Here is a 10,393-nt window from a genome sequence, read left to right as displayed (position 1 = left end):
GTAATGTACACTTGCTGTATTTTAATTGTGCACTGTTCTGTAAGTATTAAGGTTGTGAGTCTTTCACTTCCCAGTTTCAGACTAGTGTTCATGGCAAAAATGCTCAGAACTCAATTGCTTCCTACATACAGGTCCTCAATAACTTGGTAATGACTTAACTGCATATGTTGCTCTGTTTACTTATGGGCTCATAGGTAGGTACTAGGCTGGCTGCCCTGGGGCCTATACAAGCCCAGCCAAAAAGGTACCCTGGCTTTTGCCACCCAAGATTTTCCTGTGCCACTGTCTAGCAGAGCCAGAGGTGATCCCCAGGGTGAATTTCCTATTTCCCATCCAATCAAGATTTTCTTGAGTGCTAATGTGGACCTTTCTTTGATAGTAGTTTATCACAGTATAAAGACTTCTGGCCATATGTTGCAGACAACTTTGCAGATTGCATTGCTCATTTGTGCTTGTTTAAGCCTTTTTGCTTAATCAAGCCAATGAAATCTGTATGGATGTAATCAGTTCTCCATATTCTGTAAATCATCTACCTGTAGTGACTTCACATCTGTAAATGACTACTCAATAGGGGTAGTTAAGTCTTGGCTGCAGCTAAAAGGTAGACTGAGGTCTCATCTTACCAGTGTGCAGAATTGAAATAACCTGGTAACCACTTTGATTTGGGATCCCATCAGAGGTTTGCCTTGTAGGTTAAACTGCCACAGCAGTCTAAAGAGCACAAGGCTTTGAGATGATCTATTGCAAGTGCCTGGTCAGGTACATACTGAAGGATGCATTCAAGTCTGAAGGGTTGAGTATTGGAATGACCACTACCACAATAGACATGGGCAAAAGTTGGGTTACTGTCCACATGCATTCTCTGATCTGACTAATGCATTATTCCATGCCTCTTGCATCAGTTTGTCATACCCTCTTGAAGCTAATCTTTTCTATGGAATTAATGACTATACCTAGCTGTGATCTGCAGACTTGGTCAGCCAGAGGCCTTTGACTTCAGAAAAGATTCCAAATAGGACAGGCCCCAGCCCAATTGACCATTACAATCCATCAGGTGATATGGGTTTGACAAGTGTCTAGATGCCTGAGGAATTGTCTAACCTCTCAGCCAGGTTGAGGTAGGAAGTTTTCTGTTTTGTCATCTGATATTTACCTTTGAAGTCCAGGTAAGGAGGCATGGGCATCTTTTGGCAAGAACTGAATTGGGTAGGGTGGTGTAGGGTCTGTCATCTCAGATCAATGAGACTAGTCAAACTTGGTCTAGTTCCCATGTCAATGGAAGTACCCTTTTGCAGTCCGTCTCTGCTGTGGTTGGGGTACATTTAGCAGGCTTGACGGGTAAAGTTGCATACTATGTAGGAGGTGTCCTTGGATCAGAGCCCATTGAAGCAGTGTTGGTGGTAGAGCAAGGACAGTAAACCTGCCCCTTGGGGGTTTGGTGTAGAAATGGTGTTGGGTTTCCTCAAGGGGAGGGGGGTAACTTATCTGCCATGTTTCTTAAGGTTGCTGACAAGAGCCTTGTGCTTGTCCTTGGCTTGTGGAAGTTGATTAAACTAGCATCCCAACTCCTGTTCAAAATGGGAGTTTGTCTTGCTGGGGAATGTCCTTCCAGATACTGGACAAGAGTTGCTTTTATACAACCTGTTTAAGCTGAGATTCCACCAACTTGCAGGTTGTCCTATGCTTTTATGCAGGCACCACTTTCTGTAGCAGTTAACATGATTGTACAGGGTTTGAGCAATTCTGCATAGGCAGCTGTGTTCCAAGGGATTGTAATCTTGCTAGACTTTTGCTTAGGAGGTAGTTGGACTTGGAATAGTTTTTCAAATGGTCTGGGAACAGTTTTGCAATGTCAACAGATCCAGTGAGGACTTTAAGGCGATTCCCAGCTGTGGTGGGACAGCCTACTAGTTGTTGGGGGTGTTGGTCTCTCTCTGCCTGCATGTTTGAGGCAGATTCCCACTTGCCAGTTAAAAGGTAACAACTGGTAACACAGGAATGTTGAATGGAGAGTCTGGTGTATGCAATAGGGTGGATGTGGAGTTTCCTGGGTTGTAGGGGACCTGTATCTTGCAAGGATAAGACTTCAGTTGGATGCAGTGTCATACTGTTGAACAGCCTTGTCTGCTTTAACAAACTGCACAATTGAATCCTTCTGTGCAGTATCTTGTCTGAAGGCAGGATAGCCTTGTATTACTGGGGTGCCCTCTACATTGTTAAATGAAGTCCTGATGTCTCCTCGGTGAGGAGAGTTTGCAAGGCATGGAGATTCCTGTTAAGATGCCTGGCATTTAACTTCAGATCAGACTGTTCCTGACAAAGCAGCATGGTCTAAATTCTGTCACAGTAATGTATCCACTTGGTACAACTGCAAAGTTAATGCAGCATTATCTGTAAATGGAAAAATGATGCTCTTTGCTGGAATTGTACCGTCTGGAATGTAGTTGGGATGCTGTCATTTCTGTAGCACAGGGAGGTACATCACAAGTCCATACTGGTACTTGTGATGTGATTTTGAGTGCATGCATGGTCTTGGATCCTGACCTCTGACAGCTGTTGACTTTGCTCAGTCTGAGTGGAGACTTCTGTCTCTGTAGTCTGGTTTGCCTTGTGGACTTGGCATTACAAAGTCTCAACCTCTTGGTGCATATTGTATTGGTGATGGACATTGCTGAGGATACTTTGAGTAGCCAAATGTTCTCTTCTCCCTGTCCAGTTTAGAAACTGGCAAGCAGAATGACTACATTTTGTCAGGATAGCAAAGTTGGCTGCAGTGGAAAAGGCAAAGCCATGGATGTTATGTGATCCTATCTCACCTACATTCTGTACTGATGGGTTCAGAGCCAATCCTCTGCTCCGACTTGGCACGCTATACTATAGAGTGAAGTCTCTAATTGGCTGAGCTATTCTACATCCCAGGATGCACCACCACTACTTCCCCAGTTCTCATTTGCTGCTTGACAGCATTAGACGTGGTCTCAACTTGGGCTAAGTACTCTTTACTGACTAATTTCCTGTCAGAATTTTGTTACATTTTCAACCAAAAGCTGTTTTAACAGCTACTAAATGTTTTTGTAGGGTTTGTTTGAGTTTGTGTGGATTGTTAGCGTTAGGTTCCCGCTTAATTTAGTAGGGATTCCCTCATGCTCTATTTTGGACATTCTTAAGGTCCTTTTTGGTTACAAAATTATTTTAAAAAAATTTCTTGTGTCTGGTATTTGTCTACACGTTGCAGTTCTGTTTTAGAGGGGCCTTGCCCTCGCGCTCTGCTAGAGCTGTGTTGAAACTTCTTGCCTGTGTGAGTTGTTGGCCTATCCTGTAAGTTAGAAGGATTACGCTATTCTGTTACTTTGATTTTTGTGTATTTGTAATATGTCGAAGGAACATAGGCCTTCAGGCTAAGTGTACCAAGTGTGGGTACAAAATGTCTATCACGGATGATCACTCTCTCTGTTTATTTAGGCCCCAAACACCTTCAAGAGTCATGCAGTGTATGCCACACTTCACATGTCCTCCAAGAGAGGAAAAACAAATTAATATTGAAAGGGCTTATCACCTCTTTTGAAGAGGCTTTATCTTCCTCTCCCTCTCTCCAAAAAGAAGAGGTCTTCGGCTCCGACCAGTCTATCTGAGCAGACAACAAAGAAATCAAGGCAGGCTTCTCAGTCAGCTCCACTGACTTCTGAGCCAAGGTCAGAACTGTCTGCCTCCAGCCTCGACTCCTGTCTTCGGAGCAGAGTGCTCAAGCATTGAGAGGTGGGTCACCTTCTTCGGCTCCATTGCTTTTGGAGCAGAGGAGAGTCGCTTGCTCAGACTCTTCTACCTCAGTGCCAAAGTCCCTGTCTGCTCCGAGGGAAATTGCTGTACTAGTGGAATCTCCCTCTGTGCCGATATTACTCGAGACTATTCGGAGCCGGTCCCCCAGTCTTTCAGAACCGGCAGAGAAGTCAACTCGGGCCCGATCGGTCTCTTTGTCTTCGAGGATGTCAGATTCGGATGCAAGACAGGGTACTGCAAAGGCTCTGTCTCCAGTTTTCCAAAAATTAGTCTCTGCTCCAGCCCAGTTGGCTTCAGAGCTGATCATCCATCCTGTGGTATTAGTTCCTCCTCAAACAGCCTCTGCCATTGGAGTCTGTGCTAGTGGAGCCAGTAGAGGTTCTCGGGTCTGCTCCGACCCTTACTCCAACCCCGACCTTTGGGTCTGACTTCGGTACACAGACCTGTTGGCCCCGGGGGTGACGTTTCAGGTCTGATGCTTTCAGTCCTGAGCCTCCCTCTTGGTGCATCTGCTACAGGAGTGCCATCTACTGTTGTGGCCTCGGGTCAGACCTTCCCAGGACTCAAGGGGGGTCCAGCCTTCAGGGCCATGAGTGCTTTGGACAAATCTTCCTTGGCTACCTCCACCATCTCTCCAGCACCTTCCCTTGGCATGGAGACTAGTTCCTTTGTCCCCCTGTCTCAAGACAGCAGAGCCCTGGGGCCTGAGGTCACCCCCATTGGGGATTCCTCCCTTCCTGGGGGTCCTTCCAAGGCTTCTTCGGAAGAACCTCCCAGGAAGAAACTGTGTAAGAGGAAGCACATCGACTCACCTGATGAGTCTCTTGCACCAGACACTGACCTCTATGCAGAGGGGTTCCCCAAGTAGTCCTCGGATGATGTCTCCTTTGTGGACGACTTAGAAATCCTCAAGCAACAAGGCGACTGGCAGTCCAAACCCCCTTCTGCTGAGGAGTCTGTCTTCCTCAAGGCCTTCAGGGCTCAGCCTTCCACTTCCTGGGTGTCTCCGTCCTTTGAGCTCCTGGATTTGATCTCTCAAAGGGCGTGAGCACCCAGATTCTGTGGAACCAGTGCCAGCTCACACAAATAGCCCCCCGAAAAGGAATTCTTATCCAAAGGTGTGGCCATAGATGCCCTGGTGGTGGCATCTGCTACCCAGCAAGATATGGCAGAGGCTTCATCCGTCCATCCTCATAGTCCAGGAGTATGGATCAGTACGGCAAGCGCACCCTTACTTCAGCAGCCTTTACTTTAAGGACTCTGAATTACCTGACTCACTTCACCAGACTTCAGAGGGATTTGATCAAGGAGCTTTCAGATACCCTCTCTGGTAACCTACCTGAGCAGTTGGCCCAGACTGTTTAGCTCTCAGTTGGCTACCCTGTCATATCTAACTCCATGAGGCTCATTTCATATGCGGCCAAGGGGGCAAGTAGAGCGGTGGGTACAGGTGTTGCTCTACAGAGACAGGCCTGGCTCCACCGGTGTCATTTTGCAGAGGCCTTGAAGTCTTCCTTTTCCAACGCTCCCTTTGATGGGTCTTCCCTGTTTGGACCCAAGGTAAAGGACATCTTGACCTGCTGTGAACAAGAGGGTAAGACTTTGACTGCTGTAGGGGCACAGTTTTCCACTCCTGGCCTTATCCCAAGGCTAGAAGAGGGGGGAAAATGTGGTTCCGCAAATCTCAGAAGACTTGCCCCTCACAGCAGGATGATCCCCCTTCTAGAGGCAGAGGGGGGAAATTTTTCAGGAAGATGCTGTCCCAGAGGCGGCAGGGGTCCCCGCAACACTGGAGACAAAGTCCTTTTGTGGCTCCTCCACCTTCCAGCATCCCTGAAGGATTGTCCGACTGTGCCACTCCGGAGCCAGTCGGGGGTTGTTTTTCAAGGCGCCTAAAGGCCTGGGAGAATATCACCCAGGACCGATGGGTGCTCCGTATCATTGCCCGAGATTACAACATTCCCTTTTCTCAGCCCCCCCACCATCCTGGAAAATCCCAGACCCACCACCCAGTCAGCAGGATCTCGCAGCCATCAAAATTTCAAAGCTGCTTCAAAAAGGAGTCATCCAACCAGTCCCCAAAGACCAGACCGGATTAGGGACTTAAGATTCTTTTTGGTGCCAAAAAAGACCGGGGACATGAGGCCCATCTTGGATCTCAGCAAGCTCAACCGTTAAGAAGTCAAAGTTCGGGATGGTCACCTTACAATCTATTCTCCTGCTGCTGTAGAAAGGTGTTTGGATGTGCTCTATAGAACTCAAGGATGCCTATCACATCCTGATCAGGCGTCCAGGAGACACTTGCGCTTCAGCCTGGGAGACTGTCATTACCAGTTCTGTGCACTGCCCTTTGGTCTCACCACAGCCCCCAGGGTGTTCACCAAATGTTTGGTGGTGGTGACTGCTCACCTGAGAAGTCTAGGATTCCAGGTGTTTCCATACCTAGACTGGCTCCTAACTGCCACCTCCAGGCATCTACTCTTACAAACCCTAGCAGCCACTATTTCTCTAGGCAACTCCCTAGGAATCACCTTCAATTGGGCAAAGTCTGTGTTGCTGCCATCTCAGCACATACGGTTTATCTGAGTAGAGATGGACTCAAAGCAAATGTGCCTCTATCTTCCTACAAAGGATAGAAACATTACAATCTCAGGTCCAAGCATTGCTCTTCAAACGCCAAGCCCCAGCAAGGATGGTCCTACAACTGTTGGGTTCCATGTCGGCTACCGTTCTCCTAGTTCCCTTGGCAAGATTGCACATGAGGATTCTCCAGTGGCTCCTGTCAGTCCAGTGGTCCTATCAGGATCTCCCTCTCAGTCCCCTCATACTCACGGAGACATGCAAACAGGACCTCTGTTGGTGGCTTCTGTCCAACCTAGATCAGGGGTGACCCTTCATTCCTCCACCTCCAGTGGCCACTGACTACAGATGCCTCCCAGATGCAGTGGGGGGGACATTATCTGGGCAGGTCAGTCCAAGGTAAGTGGCACCCCCAACAAGAGTTCCCTACAACATACTGGAAATGAGGCCGGTGCTTCTATCCCTACAAGCACTACACAGCTACCTTCCCCAGGGCATGATTGCCGTTCAGTCCAACATGTCAGTCTGGTACCTGAACAAGCAGGGAGGGACCAGGTCCTACCCCTTTGCAGAGAGGCCATGGAAGTATGGGATTGGGCTATTGCAACCAACCGTTTCTTGGTAGAAACGCACATTCTGGGGAGATCCAATGTGATAGCCGACAGACTGAGCAGAACCATTCTCTCCCCACACGAGTGGTCTCTGAACAGAGTGGCAACTCGGGGGAACTCCTTGTTGCAACCTCTTTGCAACTCCTCTCAACATGAAATGTCTACAGTTTTCTCACCCCAGTTCCAGGGGGGGTTTCCCAAGGACGCCTTAGTCCAAGCTTGGCCCAATGGCACACCTTTCCACCAGTTCTCCTACTTCCCAGGGTGATCCAGAAGGAGATTCACTTGCAGTGCAAGATTTTAGTTGCCCCATACTGGCCTCAAGTCTGGCTACCCTTTCTTCAGAAATACACACTGGACAGTCCATGGTTTCTGGACCAGGTTCCAGATCTCTTGATCCACCAGTCAGGACAGCATCAGTCCCTTCACTCCATTGAGGTTAACAGCTTGGCTCCTCCACTTCCAAATCCAAAACCTGGTTCCTGACTGGTCAGAAGTCATACATATCTTGTCCTCGGCCCACAAGAATTCCACTAAGAAAATGTATAACAGCAAATGGAAGAGATTTGCCATTTGGGCCCAGCTCCAGGGATTGGATCCCATTACTGCCCCGGTGAAGTTTTAAATTTTTAGCTTCCTTATTCAATCAAGGGTCTTCAGTCTCTACCATTAAAGTTCAATTAGCAGTTATTTCTAATTTTCATGAAAGTATAGACCCACCTTTGAGCAATAAGTTGTATAAAGCCTTCATGAAAGGTGCTGGGCTGCTACAACCTCCAATTTCTCATCCAGCTCCACCGTGGGATCTTAATTTCATATTGGGTGCTTTGACCTCTTCCCCCTTCGAACCGGCAGCAACTTGTGACTTATTTCTTTCTTGGAAGACTGCCTTTTTGGTGGCAATTACATCAGCCAGAAGAGTTTCGGAACTTCAAGCCCTGTGTCAAACCACCGTACCTGGCTTTTCATAAGGACAGTGTATCCCTCAGGCCTAATCCATCCTTTGTTCCCAAAGTTTGTTCTAGTTTTTGTCTTCAACAGTCATTGGAACTCCGAGTTTTCTTCCCCAACTACTTGAGAGCAGAATACATCTTCCATTCATTGTATGTTCACAGGCAATTGTGTTTCTACTTAGGACGCACCAAACATGGAAAACGGATCAGTTTATGTCCTTTTCGGATAATAAATTGGGCAAAGCTGTCACGAAGGTCACTATTTCCAAGTGGATCAGACTATCAGTCCTACTTTCTAATAGAGCTTACAACCACTGTGAAAGCTCATTCTACAAGAGCTATGGCTACTTCCACAGCCTTTCATTCCAAGCTTGCCATTAGTGACATGTGCTGCAGCTACCTGGTCTTCTCCTCACACCTTCATTTCTCATTACAAATTGGATGTGGCATCTCAGGGGCAAGCTTCCTTCAGTTCCACAGTTCTCAGGAGCGTTTTCCATTGAGCCACCCAGGAATCTGGTGCTAGGGATGCTGTCCCATCAGTACAGAATGTAGGCGAGATAGGATCACATCTTTTAGTTATGTACTTACCATAACTTTAGATGTTTGGGATCCATCTCACCTACATTCCTAGTTATGTACTTACCATAACTTTAGATGTTTGGGATCCATCTCACCTACATTCCTAATAACCCACCCTCCTTCCCCCTGCCTTGGAGATCAGAAGAGACCAGACGGTTCGGTTAACAGTTTCATACACCTGGCAATGTTATTTCAACTGTCTGACTGCATGTGTGCGGACAAACAAGATCTGGGGAAGTAGTGGTGGTGCATCCTGGGATGTATAATAGCTCAGCCAATTAGACTTTGCTCTATAGTATAGCATGCCAAGTCAGAGCAGAGGATCGTCTCTGTACTCAGTACAGAATGTAGGCGAGATGGATCCCAAACATCTAAAGTTATGGTAAGTACATAACTAAAAGTTAGATACTTGAATTTGAATGGCAAAGGAAGTGCCCAAAATATAACTAGTAATCCAAAATTAGGCACAGAGACCAGCAGTTAAACACATTTAATTTAATGTTCAAACCCAGCAAAAGGAACACCTCCACAAAAAAATGCTGATAAAAATACTAGTTTTGGTCTCAAATGGGCAAACTATTTTCCTGTTTGAATAGACCAATGAAATCGGTAATTAAATTAAGATAGTGGATTATAAACTGCATGTGACAGTCTTCTAGTACCATCTGGTGGCCAAAACGCATGAAAATGTGTAAAATCAAGAATTCACTTAAACCATGAAACATATATAAAAATGTAAATTTCTGAGTGGGTTTTAGACACCATATCAAGTTCTGAATTGTTGCAAGCATCCAGGACTAATTGCCAATATAGTTCCCTGTTAGTTGGGTCTCCCATGGCCCACCCTTGGAGTCTAAGGACCACCTCCATCATGGAAAAATTGATGCTCTGCTTTTGGGCATGCCTGAGGTTTGTACAGGGTGTTGGTATTAAATCAAAGGTGTTCATACATTGTTTTTAACCTTTGTCATGCCCACATAGGAGTCGCATGCCCCCACATACCACACCTGTGGTATTAGTTTGCATACCCTCTAGTAGTTGTATACTTGCATTGGGTACAACTTCCACAGTTGTGTGTACCTTTTGTTACTGAGTTCTGAAATTGTTATAATGGGAACCTCCTTTTTTTGTACACACTTAGTGGCTTGTCAAATGTACAACTTAAATCTGATAAGGCTGCAAATTTTTTCCACTAACTTGTTTGACCATATGTGATCATCAAAACAGATTGGCAGGACTCCCCTTCTCTTTGTACCTAGCCTTGCATAATCAGGGTGATTACCCAAAATGGGGGCAAACCTTGACTCTACTATCCATGACTTCTGTTAATTCATTCAAGTGTGGGAGGGTGCCCTGTGGCTTTAAACATTACTATAAAATCACATTCATCTCTTTTGGTGTGGGGTGGGCACTTGTAGTGAAGATAAGAATTCCGTGTCTTGCTTTCTATGTAGTTTAGACTTGAAACTGTTGTCCACCCATCAAGGTAATTTAACTCTTGTTAATCTGATATGTAAATTTTAAACTTTGTCTTAATCATTTTTAATTCCTTGAATGCATTTCTCAGTACCAGTCCAAAAAAGATGGTCAATGCCCATACAGGTTCCAATATTGCTAAGTTTTTTAATACTGAAACCTTCAGTTACCAGAACTTGTGATCAAAATCCCCATCGGTGTCCCCAGCTTTCTAATCACCATCATAGACCTGATTTGCCACTTCTGCTCCAAGTCATGTTGGCACTAATTCTCATCCTCTGCAGAAAGGCAAGCAGAATCCTGGACACCCTTTTCTTTGCCTAGCCATCGTTTGACAGCTGAAGCTTCCTAAATTGCTTGTTACCATACTAGTATTGTCAGTTCATATGTAAAATGGTCCCTGTGATTAGAGGC

This window comes from Protopterus annectens, chromosome 4.part0 (assembly GCF_019279795.1).
Source record: "Protopterus annectens isolate FY-2018-M chromosome 4.part0, PAN1.0, whole genome shotgun sequence".
In the NCBI taxonomy this organism is placed as follows: Eukaryota; Metazoa; Chordata; order Ceratodontiformes; family Protopteridae; genus Protopterus; species Protopterus annectens.
The sequence above is the reverse complement of the archived record's forward strand: the minus strand, read 5'-3'. Positions refer to the sequence as shown.